This window comes from Podarcis vaucheri (genome assembly GCF_965113315.1).
Source record: "Podarcis vaucheri genome assembly, chromosome: 12".
Classification (NCBI taxonomy): domain Eukaryota; kingdom Metazoa; phylum Chordata; class Lepidosauria; order Squamata; family Lacertidae; genus Podarcis; species Podarcis vaucheri.
This window is the reverse complement of record NC_138750.1, coordinates 16,333,802-16,350,405: the sequence shown is the minus strand read 5'-3', so window position 1 is coordinate 16,350,405 and position 16,604 is coordinate 16,333,802. Positions and strand designations below refer to the sequence as shown.

General features: G+C 41.7%; 1 protein-coding gene and 1 pseudogene across 4 annotated transcripts in view; both read left to right on the top strand.

The window, feature by feature from the left end:
* The window catches only part of TMEM108 (transmembrane protein 108), a 183,430-nt gene that overhangs the window by 38,171 nt on the left and 128,655 nt on the right, over positions 1-16,604 (top strand). The gene's annotated exons all lie outside the window — the stretch shown is intronic.
* Positions 9,137-10,151, top strand: LOC309515842 (zinc finger protein ubi-d4 pseudogene; annotated as a pseudogene). The gene has a single exon. The product of its transcript is annotated as a zinc finger protein ubi-d4 pseudogene (transcript).

Genomic DNA, 16,604 nt, shown 5'->3' with positions numbered 1-16,604 from the left:
ATTAATTATTGTAGCAATTTCTGTCTCCAAGCCTTGTCAAACTTCTGCTCTGCCAATTGCTGTCTATTGTGACACTAACAATATCTAGTGATTTCCCAGAAATCAAGATGTTGGGTACAGGACACCAGGCAGCCCTATTATTCATTCCTAAAAGAATATTTATTCATTTCTTCAGAGTGCCTCTTTATAGTGTCTTTATAGTTCTAAATTGAAGGACGCAGATGTGTTGGGCCTCCAGTCCAAATTCTTAAATTAAGCATGAATTGCCTAGGAGATTTCCCAGTCTTGTTGTTTGTTACATCAAACCTACTGCCAGCTTTATTGCTCAGAGATGCAACCACCTCGCCGAGAAGCTCATTTGGGCTCAGCTACAAAAGCTGTAAGTGCTGCCTTGAGACATTCATAGCCTGCTTTCTGCAGGCACCTGCGATTTTTTAATAATGCCATCAAATTCTTGTTGATAGAAGCTGAGCATGTGTAGGATAAGAAAACCTATAAAGAAAAGTTTAATTCTTACCCCTATTATGTCATTCGTTCTGTTTGCTTGGGTTGAAGCTGTCTGCCTTGAAAGGCTGCGAAAGCTCGATGCTGCTATTGTTTGTCTGCTTATATATCAAATGAGTCATTCAGATTGAGCATTGCTAGAATATCAAGGTATCATGAAAAGATCTGGATAAAAGCACTGGATTCTTGTTGACAAGTAGAAATAGAGCCTTTATATTATCCTCTTCTTTCACAGAAAAGTTTAAGGGTGGTTTTGGTTTTTTTACAGAAACCAACCAGAATATAGAGCTTAATTAAATTGACAAAATATGTAATATGAGGATTCCATTTAATTGACCTTTATTAAAGGTTTCTGCCTTGGGTGCAAGCAAGTGTGGGCATCTCATTAGAGATTTTTTTAAAGTCCTTTTAAATAAGATGTTCTGAAACTGTTTTTTTCTCAAAGAGAATTATTCAAGATTAATGCAAGAAAATGCATCAGTATAATTAGGGGTCTGCCACCACAGTTTTCTCAAGTTCATCTTTATAATTTGAAATAAGAGTTCAATCATGTTGAAAATTACTTTTAAGTTTTCCATCTAGCTCTTGAACCCATTGTCCACATTTGGCTTGAACACATTGTCACCATTATTAGTTTTGGGTGATCTGCCTACTACCCTTCCTGGGAAAAGGGATCTTTTCACTGTTGTGCATGCCCTGGTAACCTCCCCATTGGACTACTATAAAGTACTCTACATGGTGCTATTCTTGAATGTAGTTCAGAAAATGCTGTTCAGAATTCAGCAGCATATAACACACAAAAACTATTTTGCATTACCTCCATGAGTTGCCTGTGTCCTCTCACCCCTACCCCCAGGCCCAATTCAAGGTGTTGGTACCTATATTTAAAACCTTTTATAACCTGAGTCTGGGACACTTGGGTGAGTGCCTTCTACCTTGCCTACCTTCCTACTCTTTGAGAGTGGTTACTGAAAAGCCTTCTGCCCGCCACTGCTAAAACATATTTTACAATAGTGACCCCTAAGCTTTGAATTCAGCTTCCTTTTACAGGGCCTTCTCAGTAGTGGCTCCCACCCTGTGGAATGCCCTCCCATCAGATGTTAAGGAGAGGAGTAATTATATAACATTTAGGAAACATCTGAAGGCAGCCCTGTATAGAGAAGCTTTTAAAGGTTTAATGTTTTACTATGTTTTTATATATGCTGGAAGCCGCCCAGAGTGGTCAGATGGGCAGTGTACAAATCAGTCAGATGGGCAGTGTACAAATAAATTATTATTATTATTATTATTATTATTATTATTATTATTATTATTATTATTATCATTATATCAGGAATTTGTCACTTTGAACCGTGCATCACCCAGGCTTATTTTAATAGTATGTTGGTATCAGTTTTCCCCTCTGCTTTGGTGTCTTGATTTTCAAAATTTCATGGTGTGTTGTTTTAAATCTAGTTCTTCCCTTTGAGAATGTTATATTGCTTTACTAAACATTATGTAAGTATGTTTAGTTGCCAGCTGTTTTCATAGCCTATAGCACATGATCTACTTCTTGAAGCTGAATCTGCAGGCTTGGCTTTCTCTTGGAGAACGGCCAATGAACTACTTTATGACAGAAAAGCAGGGACTATTGGGTGCATGGTGGTAATGGGCATTCTGACTTCACCGCAGGAAAGGCCCATTCTGTTTGAACTGCCGCATGTGATACTGTGATGAGTTTATGGCCAGTCCATTTCCATCTGATGGTTTGACAGCATAACATATATGTATTATAAGCTTGTGTCTAGCTGGCAATCGGATAGGGAGCAAGTGGCAAAATTTGTTCTATAAGAATGCAGAGTAGCTGTGTCTTCTCAGCCACCAAGTGATCACCAAAATGTGCAGCAAAACATCCCATGTATGGATCTGGGTTTTAGGGGGAGAAAGGATTTGTTTATATGATGCAAAAGAGGTGGATATTTCCTTGTGTTGTTATTTTTTTATTTATTCTTAGTGGTAGAGAGGTTTCCTAGTTGTGACCCTATGGTTCAGCTTTCCTGAACCAGCGAAATTCTGTTTGAGTTGGTATGATGAGTCACCAAGCAACTTTTGTTTACTCTCTCTTTCTGAAATTTGTCCCTGTTACTTTTGGCAACAAAAACAAACACACAAATATTTTAATTTTTATTGTTACAGCTTTCATACTTCATACCCTTTTTCAAAAATGTTTTGATATAAACAAATAAAACCCCAGACCAAAAAAAAAGGGCTTAACAACTACAATGTTGTGACAGCTGAAGTAACATAATGTTGTTGTTTTCTTATTACAAGACAAGTGCAGAAGAAAACAATCACCATAATCATATTCATTAAACAAAGGGATTTAGGACATCATGAAAAACATCAACTGAGGTTAATTCTCCTGGTATTTGAATCATTATTATTTTTTCCAAATTGTGGCATACAAAGCTCAAAGTATACTTATTAGTATAAAAAATAAAATAACTCCATTCAGGAGAGAAAATGTGTCCTGTTTCACTTGTCTCTTGACCGTGGGTTTGATATGTAAGCTTCTCTACAGTGGTGATTTCCCAGAGTTTACTGTTCCAGACATTTAAAGTAGGAGTCCTGTTTTTTCTTCCTTGGTTGTTACCAAAGGTCTGTCATCAACTATCATGAATCTAATTGAGTCCTTAAATACTCTACCATCCCGCTTTAAGTAAAACCATTAATGTAATACCAGTTTTCAACAGTTGTTTGACCATTTACAGTGCTCATTTCCTTGAGTTGCTTATCTCCAAACCTCACTGCCTGGGTAACTGCAGTTAAATATAAATGATCTCCTGACCACAACTCCTCCAACACTAGCATATATGTTAATCTCACTGGGGTATATATAATACCATATGTGGATTGCTTTTAAGGTATTTTCTCTGGTATATGGAGACAGATTGCAGCAATTTCACTTTCTAGCAGTTTCACTCTTTGACTAGGAAATTGAATTTCCTTCCCTGCATCTCTTTCCCAAACTGCCCTAAGGATGGCAATCTTTCCTGTGACATCTTTTGTTAATATCTTTGAAACCAAAGCCCTCAATTCATCTTCCTTGGCCAAAACCGAGGTCTCCAATGGCATGAGATCCTCTGCTTGCTTCCTCCAGAATCTTTGTTAGAAAATAACATAACAGATCGGTTGGGTATTAAGCCAGTTCACTTGCTTGTTGGGCAGTTCATCTCCCAGTTATTCTCCTGTGCAGGCATGCTGCGTTCTGCCCGACATTGGGAGGGGCAATGTGTGTGTGTGAAATCATGCGATGGGATGAGGCTTGGTGGGGCTGTTGCACCCTCCGAAAGGCCTGATGGGCCCTAGTTGCAGCTGTGGGAGGGCCCAACAGGCTGCAGAATATTGAGGGTGCCCAGCTCCCTCAGTGAAAATTGGGGGGAGGGGCTTAGCTCCCATGGTCCCGCAAAAATGGCACGCCTGCTGTGAGTCAGCAGGTGTTACTATAGAAGGCCCTGAGTTGAGTACAATCTCTTCCCTTCCCTCCCCTTCCCCTTAATTGTGTTTTAGTATTCACACACTGTAGATGGATGGATGATTTATTGCCATCATTTTGAAAGATCCACAAGGGATTAATTCAGATTCCCATGCTATCCATACCACAGTTGTTCACTGAGTGACCATGTTGCTAGCACCTTGTCTACGTACAGCTTGCTGCAGCCTTCATGCTCTTGTTTTGAAGGGTTTCCATTGCTTTCTACCTGATCCTAAATGTCTTTAAACTATTGCTAGATTAGAAATAAACCGTGCACTGACATAGAAGCTATTCTTTTCTAAAAAGGCTGTCCCATAGCTTTGTCAGCATGGCTTTCTTTCTCTGCCTTTTTGGTTGCTGGAGAAATAAAACTACACTGGCTTTCTGCCACCCCTAAAATCAAATTCAGATGAACCCGGTCCCTGTATAAGTATTTGGGCAGCACACAGAGCTTGCTGGTGGCACTGACCCAGAATTTCCATTTGTGGCCTTTGGAGCCTTCACTTGAGGGGTGGCACTGCTCTGCTTTGCATGATCATGGTGGCTTGAGCAAGGGCAGCTGTATATATGAACAAACCCAATATGGAAGAAATAGGGCTGTGCGCTCCTGAAGCATTCACACTGTGGACAGATTACGCTGTTGTTTTTTAATGTAGCGCAGATCGTCTTTTTAATCTCTAAAAGAAATAATTATCACAAAATACAGTACAAGACCACTGTGTCAGCCTTTGGATTTGCATGAGAAATCACCCAGCTGGGAATAAGGCTTACCAAAATAAATCATTGTTTGTGCCAGTTGGAATGGACAAACACAGCGGAGGGGAAGCGAGAGAAAAGGAAAGGGCAGGCTAGCACCAGGGGAGCTTGAGGAATTTCACCTATGTGAACTCTACAGAATGACCTGATCTGTACCTCTTCGACTAATGTGTGGATCAGAACCTAGCCATCAATCAGATTTTGCAGTTCACCAAATGTTGGGACGCAGTTTTAATTTATCAAAATAGGCATTTAAATATGCTATTTTGAGAAGGTTTTTTGTTTTTAAAGAATAGAATCATGGGTAAATAGACTGATTTGTTTATCCTGAGCTAGGACAGTCCAACATGCAGCCATCCTTTATGCTCAAGTGCAGAGGTTACTGAGATAAATTGTGCCCCTTCCAAAGCAATTTGAATCATTCCTACACCAGTTCTCAGATGTTTTCAATCTGTCTGATGCAGGTTAAATCAACCAACTTGGCACTGAGTTGCTGTAAATTCTTAACTTCAACAAGCCTGTAAATAAACCATTTCACATCTTTTTCCAGACCCGTTCAGCCATCCTGCATTGCTCTTGAGGGCAATGCTTCAACAGTTAATGCCGCTTATTCACTCACATGTAATAATTATAGTGTCTGCTTCTTAGAGCTGCCAGGAGCTGCACCCCACCGGGGCGGAAAGTAGTGACAGCAGCAAAGAACAATGCACTGTACAGAATCCTAAGCAGGGATTTGCTTGTTTGTGTGTAATGAAACTTCAGTGCCTTTCATCACGCTGGAGTAAGTTATCGTACTAAAAGCTCTTTCTCTGCATTGCAGTCTGGGCAAGTATAGCGCGGGTGTGCTCAAAGGAGACCCAAACAATGGATAATTTAATTTTGCTGTTGTTGTGTTGTGGCTATTGTAATCTCCCTGGCAATTTTCCATAACAAAGGCAAGTACAAAGCTGGCAGATTTAATTATGGCTGCACCGACTGGTAAGAATGGATTAAGGTTTCTGGTACAAGGATGGGGCAACCTGTTCAGGAGATCTTTTATTTTGTGTGCTAGCTCTAGCATGAAGTGATGTGTAAAGCTGCACATGGATTAAGAGGGCTTGCTGTACAAGGACTTTATAATCATAGGGTTGGAACAAATCTGGGGTTTCATTCCCAATGAAAGTTACTTAAAGCATCAATCCCTGTCTGAACCAAGTATCATCTAGTTAGCCCTTCCAAATAATCTTGGAGGAGTCTTGCCAAACGTCTTGCTTACATGCGCAGTTTGTGTACAACAGTTCCCTTCCTTTCCCTTGTGCTACTGAACTGTGCAGTTGCCACCATTCTCTTTTCTAGCATGTGCCACATTCACAAGAGCTTCTGTGCAACACATGACTCTCTTTGCACCATCAAGGATCATACATGTTGCTCCCATTTCCCTCCCCATCCCCAGCCCATTACTTATTGATTTTTTGCCTCCCTCAACTTTAGCCCTAATAAGAGGAGAGTGTTGCAATGTGCATGAAAGAGTACATTCAAAATGGTTGAATGAAGCTTTTTATTATCCCCAGTGCTTAAGTTAATTAACCAAGTGATTCTCTGAGTAGTTTGTTTCTTAACAGCAGCCTAATAAGAAGCATATTCAATTCCCACTGAATTCACTCAGAGCACAGACGCTACACTACCTTGCCAGAGAGTGTCTTTAGGGAGTTTATAATCATACTTGAACGACCAATATTTTCATAATGGTTTTGTTTATGTGCTAATAAAATTATTGAAGGAAGGAAAGACCAATACAATGCAATGTATCTGCCAGCCACCAATGCTTAGATATACTGGTGTGTGCTGGAACATACTGATGATTAAAATAGATTTCTGGATGCCAAGAAGATGCAGTGGAATTAAGGAAAACACACAAAGGCTCATGAAGCATTTTTATTTACCAGCAGACACAGCCTATGGTCCCCTCTTAGCAGAAGCACTAGGTATCTTATTTTGCTTATGGCAAGTAATAAAACATTTTGCTGAAATTTCTAGCAAGGGGGAAAGGAAAAATAGTGACAACCATCCCAACTGCTGAAAACATCAGACCGCAGAGGAAGGAATGGAGCCCTGATTGGCTTCTCTCCCTTGCTAGAAACGTCAGAAATGTCTTCTCTACTCTTCACCACATGGCAATACCCCGGCCTTCACATAATCTTCCGCTCACTTTCCATTGTGTGTGGAAAGGTAGTGGTTGAAGAGACAATTTCAGCCTCTTTGCTTATCTTGTACCAGGCAATTTAACCCCATCTTCTCTCTCAGTTTCTCATTTTTCCAATCTTAAATTCAGTTTTCCACATTTCCTAATCGGTTTGCATTAAAAACATAGTCCTCATGAAAATTCATCAGTATCTTAGTGCAAATCTATCCTAATAGGCATATTTTAATGCAGTTTTGCCTAACCTGCATGATTTCCCCTAATACAGTGGTACCTCGGTTTTCAACGTCTCCGTTGATGAACATTTCAGTTTTTGAACACCGTAAACCTGGAAGTGAATGCTTCAGTTTTTGAACATGCCTTGGAAATTGAACATGAAACGCAGCTTCCGTATTGAGTTTTTGGTTTTCGAATGTTTCAGAACTCCAATGGTCTTCTGGAACGAATTACGTTCAAAAACCGAAGTACCACTTTATACTGCTTTTTTAAACATTATTTTCACTATTATATCCTCTGGCAGATCTGACTCCGTTAATTTTCAAACTCACTGTGAAGTTTAGGAAGTCTTCTTAAGTTCCACAATGGTCTCAACAACATACGCCTCAGATTCATGCTTATTTTTGTTACCAAGCTTTAGATTTTTCATACCATCAAATGGGTTAGGGAGAGCTGAGGATTTATACCTCTGTATCAGGGGTTCCCAATGGTCCATAACCTTCATTCATGTGGTCCGTGGCCTGTCTGTGGATTTGTGGTTGAAGATGGCACATCCATTGCAATGAGTATTCATACTGATTATTAACTCTTTTTTGGCTTGTTTTTAAAGTTGTATGTTACTGTATTGCAATTTGAAATCTCTGGAATTACAATTTGTAGCTAGCCTGGGGGGGGGGTATAAACAGTCCACCAAGTCTCTATATTGCTCTGTACTGCTTGTTGGAAAGCCCCCAACCCAAACAGACCTATTATTGAACACTTGAGAAACTGACATAGACTAGAAATTGAGTGGCCCACCCAGGCCTAAATTCTGTACATACAGAACTGTATTGGCTGGTCTTGATTTTGAGCCAGCCTGGTCTCAAGGGCTCAGGGCGAATAGCAACCACAAAATAGGAGACATTTCCCCATTCCCAAAAGGTTTACAAGCATATGCTCAGATTGTGTCAGTCTAATTTAGTGCAATTAGGATTAACACCTGGGCTTGGTTTTTACTTTAGAAAAGATTCTTTTGATGACCCTTCCCTTTGACCTATGGCTGAGGCTCCAGTTATTTATGAATCTTGCTTAGATTTATGTGTTCCCCTGCTGTTTCCTTTGCTCCCAAGAAACATCAAGGAAGACAGATTGTCTGTTCTATCAGAGCTTAGCTTTGGGGCTGCTAAGCTGCTAATAAAATCCTTAGTGTAAACTAAAGCTGCTTCATTGCTGCTGTATTTTTCACTTGACTGCCACATGTGGTTCCAAGGGACCAGTCCATCAACTACCAAGAGGGGATGGACACACACACACACACACACACAGAGAGAGAGAGAGAGAGAGAGAGAGAGAGAGACTGACTATTTGCCTTTCTCCAAGCACCTTCCTTTGTGTTCTATGTGAATTGCAATGGAAAACAAAATAGGCAAAATCCTTGTTCAGTGATAGCTGAGCTCTCTCTCAATCTTTTTGGTTTTTATTATTGTTTGCTTTGTATGGCAGTTTAGGAAAGACCCTCTGGAATATTGCAGTGTGACAGCTTCAATAAAACTTCTCCCTTAATGGCTTCTGTATTCTGAGACAAGCCCTGCTATATCTGCCAATGACAGAAGGAACACTTACTTCGCATAATCAATTAATCATGGTTTTGCAAGCTGTACGTGAATTTTCTTGTTGGTTCAAAGCATGGCAACTGATGGAGACAGATTAAAATTAGGAAGAAACAGGAATTAGTGGTTCTGTCCATTCATTAGAGGGAGGCTGGGGAACAATCAGTAAAGGCTAGAATCAGATTCAGGAGACTGTGCCTCACAGTCACCAGTCCAGAAAGAGCTACCACAGTCGCCATTTTGAAAGCTTAATTATCTACAAAGGCAGTAATATTCATTCATTCATTTGTCCCTGCACTCATTATTTAATAGTTACTTAACATTTATACCTCACTTTTCACCACTTAGGCCTTCAGGGCAGCATACAAATATGCCTGAATAAGGTCCATTGCAGTGTCAGCAAAGGCAAGCTTCCCAGTGTATATCTTCCCTAAAGGAACAGAGTATCTTGCCCTATTCCTGAAGTCTACCCAGCATCTGGTTGTCTTGCCCTTGGGAGTAGGGCAAAGAAAAAGGCGAGGGGAAAATGGCAGTGGTGGTACAGAATGTGGCGAAGCTCCTTGGCGAACAATATTATAAGGACACGATGGAGCAGTGCCACAACTACAGTGCCCGACTGTGCGCTGAGAGAAGTATTTGATCGCCATTTCTAGACTCGCAGACTGGAGTGGCACAGAGTAACTGCTACATCTGGGTGGAGAAGCGGCACAGGGGGCCAGGTTTGGCATCTGGCCAGCTCTATTCCTACCCAGCTTGGGTGGAAAAAATGTCGCGCTCACCCTCTTGAGGATCCAAGGCTTCCCTTCCATTCCATTAAACCAGACACTGAGCAGACTCTAAAGAAAGAGGGTGGCAGCAGCCTGGAGGCCCTTTTCAGAACGGACTCTCTTGAGGAGCACAGTCTGCCTGACCCTCATACTGACGAAGACAGCCTTGGCGAAATTCCTGTTGCCAATAGCCACACAAGGAAAAGGAACCTGATGATTTATTAGATGATGAGGACTATGAAGAAGACATGCCAAAATGCCGAGGCAAAGGCAAAGCCAAGGGCAAAGGAGTTGGGAGTGCCCGGAAAAAGCTGGATGTAGTCATTTTGGGAGACAACCGTATGCCTCTGACATTTATGGGAAGTGTTACAAGAACTGTCCTAGGCTGAGTTACCACTATGTGCACTCCCACCTACAGAGGAAGAGGGGGAAGACAAGTAAGACTTGCAGCCCCCCCACACCTGTATCACAGAAGTCTGAGGAGCAGACATCGAAGAAAGGTCTGGATGGTTTGGCCTTGCCCAACAATTACTGCGACTTTTGCCTTGGAGACTCCAAGATCAATAAGAAAATGGGGCAACCTGGTTTCATGTTCTGACTGTGGATAATCAGGGCACCCTTCATGAGTGGCTCCCTGTCTGTGGAATGCTCTCTCCAGGGAAGTTCGCCTGGCGCCTTCATTATACACCTTTAGGCACCTGGTAGCATATGAGTAGCCAATATGTTCTTTTTAACAGTTACCTAATGAGCTTTGAGCTGCCTCCCATATGGTCTAGCGGTTAGGATTCCTGGTTTGGGATGCGGGTGGCGCTGCGGGTGGCGCTGTGGGTTAAACCACAGAGCCTAGGGCTTGCTGATCAGAAGGTCGGCGGTTCGAATCCCCGCGACGGGGTGAGCTCCTGGGTCCCTGCTCCTGCCAACCTAGTAGTTCGGGTCCCTGCTCCTGCCAACCTAGTAGTTCGAAAGCATGTCAAAGTGCAAGTAGATAAATAGGTACCGCTCCGGCAGGAAGGTAAACGGCATTTCCATGCGCTGCTCTGGTTCGCTAGAAGCGGCTTAGTCATGCTGGCTACATGACCTGGAAGCTGTACGCCGGCTCCCTCGGCCAATAAAGCGAGATGAGCGCAGCAACCCCAGAGTCGGTCACAACTGGACCTAATGGTCAGGGGTCCCTTTACCTTAAGTGAGCTTTGTGGCTGTGTAGGGATTTTAACGTGGAACACCCCCGCCCCTTCCTTGTACAACTCCATAACTTTTACTGTGGCTTTCAGACAGTTCAGACAGTTTCAGAACAGAAGCAGCAGCATTTGTGTTGTTGATTTCTTACAATATGTGATATATGCTGGTTGTCTTCTGTGACTGTTAAGACCCCAATTGGGGCACCGTATTAAATACCAAATGGCTGGCAAGCCATTTGGGGTTAAGTTAACTTTAACTGAATATTAATATGCAGAGGTGGCAGACCTTACTATATGTATGAGGGTGTGTAAGTCCTAATTAATTCAGTGGGACACGCTTCTAAGTAAAAAGGGATAGGAATATGCTGACAGTCATTGAATTCCTTTTATTTCCTGTTCTGTGTATCATTGTTTAGTTGGATATTCAAAAGCAGTTCTCTATAATGATGCTCTAAGGTCTGAATAATAATAATAAAACTGTGCCCTTCTCAGTTTTTCGGTGAGACTATCATGCTCCCTCCTGTAACTGCTTCAAGCTGCATCCTAATTTTTAGTAAAGGGAGCCATCGAGGGAATGTTTGTATTTCTTCAGTGATCCATCTGTCATTTCCAGTCACTGGCTTGGAAAAGAAATCCTTTTAGACTGTTCTGCTGCATTTTCCCCAACACCAGCTTCTAGCAACCTGGCAATCAAACCAGTTCAGATGTGACATGATGACACTATATATGCTCTCCAGTTGTGCTACCTCACTGTGCACCTTAGCTGCTGGCATACATGGAATTTGTCCTTTGTACTGCTGTTGTGTGTATCCTCTGCCATCCCATTCCTATTAAAATGTGCTTTTCTTTTCTTTTTGCTTTTTTGCAATGCCTGTTCCTGCAGACCGTAACTCCGTGATCAAGCATCTGTTTTGCAGGCAAAAGATCCCATGTTCAATCCCCAGAACCTCCAGATAGGTCTGGGTCAAAAACTCCTGCCTGAAACCCTGGAGAGCCACTGCCAGTCCGTGTAGACAATGCTGAAAGAGATTGCCTGATTATCTTACTCAGTATGTGGCAGCATCCTATTTTCACACACACACACACACACACACAGCTCACTCATAAAATACCAAGGCGATGTAAAACAGTTTCTACAAATGCAGTAAAACAGAAGATACATAAAACTATACAAAATGGTTATAAAAATGATTGGCTCATGTTGGGGAGAGAGGAGGAAAGTGGAACCCTGTCAGCATAAAAGAAAAAGGTCTTCTAGAGATGTCAGTAGCAAGGATGCCTTCTGAATCTCTGCTGTAAAAGTGTTCCCCAGCATGGGGCTGGTGACACAAAATGTCCCACTTCTAGCTGAAGCCAGTCAGGCTTGTGAAACATGGGGAACAACCAATGATGCTCCTCCAGATGATCTCCATGATCAGACTGGGATGTAAGGGGTAGTAATACAAGAACCTTAACGTGGCCTGGTAGCATGTGGGTAGCCAATGCAGACATTTTAGCAGAGCTGTCCTGTTCTGACAACCACCTGCCTCATCAGCAGTCTATTCTGGTCCAGCTCTTGCACATCCACCCCTGATTAGATCTTATGGGGAAGCAAAGCTGCATGTCAAGTGTGTACTGATGACACTGTGCTCCGGAACTCCTCATGATTGCTCCCAGTTGCTTCATGCAGATGTTAAATAGTAATGGGGACAAAATAGTGTCCTGTATTTCCATGCGCTCTGGCACATGTCACGGTCCTCCGTGCGCCAGTAGCTGTTGAGTCATGCTGGCCACATGACCCAGAAAGTTGTAGGTGGACAAACGCCGGCTCTCTTGGCCTGGAGTGAGATGAGCGGCGCACCTCATAGTTGCCTTTGACTGGTTAACATCCAGGGATCCTTTACTCAGCCATGCAGGTAAGAGTTATGCCACCATAATATGGTGCATCCAATAGTTATCCCACACATTTGATCTAGGAGTATATAGTCAGTAGCATCAAAAGCCACTGAGATGGTCCCTCTCTTAATAAAGGTCATCTCTCAGGGTAACCAAGGCTGATTCAGTCCCCAAACCAGGCCTGAACCGAGACTGAAGTGGGTCTTATGTTCTGTGTCAAACTGGTGCTATTGGATATAGCTGTACTAATCTGAAAAAGCATGGGCTTTTCACTGCTGACATCCAGGATGGAAAAAAATGGTTTAGGCTCTAATTTGATCCTCAGCTAGCAAAGACAGTCTGGTAATGATCAGCTAAAATATGTTCCGGGCTTCACAGACCCTTTGATTAATGGGCACGCTGTCAAAAATAACCCCCATTTTCTACCTTAATGCTGAAAAGTGAAGCAAGTAAAAGGGATGAAACCCTGCCATGAAATGTTTTTAAAACAGAATTTTCCACGCAAAACATGTATTACTTTTTTTTAGAGCACGCCTTGAGCAAAGAATGGCCTAGTTTTGCTTTTGTGTTTTTTTAAATCCTTCTGATTTTCCTGCTGCAGCTCTGTACAACAAATGATGCTGTCATGTACCAGGGCAATTTTGGGCAACTGTAACTGCGTTTTAAAAAATGAGAAGATTGTTTTGTTTTTTTTTGTAGAAATATGCTTGATCCCCGTTAGATCTTTTAGCCAATCAATACAGAGTTTAATCATTTTAGTCTTGTCACAAGTTACTTCATTTTTAATTAACAGGGGCCAGTGTGAAATGGACTAGGACTGGAGAGACCCATGCCCAACTCCTCACTCATCCACAAATCTCCCTGGGTAACCCTGGGGAAGTCACTATCTTAGTCTAACCCACCTCACATGCTTGTTTTGAGAAAAAAAATGGGAGTGGGGGAGAGAACCATGTGTGTAGTGTTGAGCTCATTGGACAGAAAGTGAGAGAAATGAAAAATCTAATATATTTTGGGTAGAGGTAGCCTGTATAGCTCAGCCAGCCAGAAGAATTACATGGGTCCATGGGAGTGAAGGCATATCAAGGGACAGAATTGCCTGGACTACAGGACACCAGTTTTCCTATTCCTGGCTTTCATCATAATTTTGTTTTCCAGGGTCCAATACAATCACCATGGAGTATTTCTTCTTGCTGACGCACCTGCATAGGCTACCTCTACTCAAAATACATTGCAATGGTTGTTGGAAAGACAGCCTTTGCAGGCTTGAAATTCTGGCTTAAAAGGCAAGGATATCTGGGGAATCCTTTTATATCTACAGGATGATATGCAACATAGCACAAGCAGGAGTTCACTCATGCAGTGGGGTTACTCCTCCCTCCCCTCCTCTCTACAGAAGCCTGCACCCCAAAGATCTTTTGCAGAGAGATGAGGGACAATTTGGAGCACATTTGGGGGAGTGCAGAGGGGGACTGGAGGAAAGAATAAGATAAACTGAAAATCCTGTAACACGTGTGGATTTCCATTGCACAAACAGGTGGAGTTAACTAGATGTCACCCTCTGTCTCTAAATGTAAAGAAAGCCTCTAAGAATGGACTGTGGGTGCACCTGCAAATTAATGACATGATGACTGCAACAAATGTGAATGAGCCATTGTGGATATCAAACCTTAGCTAGAACTTTCACCTCAAGTTTAACTCTTTCCCATGGAGTCAGTTCACACATTCAGCTGCCAGGAATCACATGTAGGGAACCAGCCCTATGCTGCTATTGTATTTTGTTGCAAATGAAAAGACGTTTAAGTTGGAGTTCTAGTAATTCCACTTAGCACCATGAGGTAATGCAACTTAGAAATGGTACAGTTATAAACAGATGATGGGTTTCATTCAGATTTTCTATCTCTTAAAGCGTTTAATTCTGTCTCAGCCTAATACTAAGCAACATCTTGTCTGCTTGCTTGGAAATTTAGTGATGGCTCTTATTTCCCCTGACAAGTCAGAGAGCTAGTTTGATAGCTATTGGCTGGCTTTTCTGTTTGCTGGTAGGATTTGTACTGCAGCCTTACCTCCTGAATTAATGGCAGACTGTTCTATTATGATGCCCTGAATAACCATGGTGCCACTTGTCAAGGAGATAACGTTTGATGCTCAGGAGTGCAGACTTAGAAGGGAGGAAGATGAACTGCATCATTGTTAATTCTTTAATACGTAAAACTACTTAGCCAGCCACAGTTAGATCAAAGCCTCCCTTGAAAAGATTGTGGTTTCAGGATAGAGGATCCTAGAAGTGGTTTGGACGGCTACATTATAGCTGGTAGCCCTGGGATGAAAAAAAAATAATAGAGTGTGAAATTGTCTCTAGGTTCAAATAGCCTTTGTTTTCAGTTCGGAATGAATTTGCTTGTGTATATGTGTAACTATCTTTTATACATACTTTGAGACATCAAAAAGAAACTGAAGATTGTTTGTCAGCAATGACTAATTGTCCTATCAGCAAACATATTGAGAGAGTTGGTAGCAATCACTAATTTGTTTACAGGGCAATCCTAGAAGTAACTGGATTCAATGAGACTTACTTTCAGGTAAGTGTATGTAGACGTTCTACTGCATATACTTATAAACTGTGTATAAGCCACTGCAGTGCCAAAAATAAGCCTCCAGGATGGTTTATAATGTAAGCAAAATAATCGATAAAGAATAATACAGATAGTAGTATCAGCTGCGTATCAGTTCACCAAAAGTTTGGATAAATGGGAAAGTTTTAAGAAGAAGAAGAAGAAGAGTTTGGATTTGATATCCCGCCTTTCACTCCCCTTCAGGAGTCTCAAAGCGGCTAACATTCTCCTTTCCCTTCCTCCCCCACAACAAACACTCTGTGAGGTGAGTGGGGCTGAGAGACTTCACAGAAGTGTGACTAGCCCAAGGTCACCCAGCAGCTGCATGTGGAGGAGCGGAGCGGAGACGCGAACCCGGTTTCCCAGATTACGTGACTACCGCTCTTAACCACTACACCACACTGGCTCTTTAAGTTGGCATCTAAAAGATAACAGTGTAGAAGACTGACAAATCCATATTTGTTCTTCTATACAAGTGTTATATGTATAGGGGTTGTACAAACAATGCAAAATGTGGCAGTATTAAAATGCACCTGTTCAGAAGAATATTCTATTCTCACTCACTATAGTTGGCATTCTGTGCCCACTGAGCATGTTCAGTCATCATTTGGATGTTTTGGGGATTCCCTCCAATTAGTGTTGTTTTTTTTTAATGAAAGGCTCTTATTTTTTGTACATTTACAAACTTTGGGTTCCCCCAGAACATGCTGACATCTTCCTCTTGTGCATGGATTGTGCTATTTTGACTAAATAAGGATCAGCCTTTGACTAGATCACTGTTATGGATATGATATTTGCAATGTATTGGGGAAACAGAGGCACCCTGTTCCATTGAGTCTCTCTTGTGCTGCATCTGAATAAGATGGATTCACACAGCATGCTCACTCACTGTAAGGCCATTTTTCTGTGGCAAAGAGCCATTTGAAACCTGGCTTTTGGATGGGTTTGTCAGGTCTTATTTTTCTGATAGTTACTGCAATCCTGGCTTGACATAGCATGAATCGTCTGGGGAAGGAAATGCTATAAAGGAATATTGCACCAGTACAATTGCTGGTTTAATATTCTCTTCCTTTATAGCTTTGCCTTGGCATGCATATTTGTGTGCCTGTATTTCACATTGTTTTAATGATTTACTTAAACAGCAGTTTTATATTATTGTTGTTTGAATAGAGCAATCTCAGCACCTAAATATTCTTTATAAACATGTGTGACTCACAGCTGTCAGATTAAAGGATTTTGAGGTCTGGGTTTCAAATGTTTACTGCTTTCTGAAATTAGACTGCATGGTTCAGCAAAGTATATTCCCTCTTATATAGCCAGCTATTATTCCACTGAAAAGTCAACCCTTTTACAAGGGACTGGGATTTAGTAAAGTGCTGTGGCGGTCAAGTGATAAAAGGTATGTCACATAGAA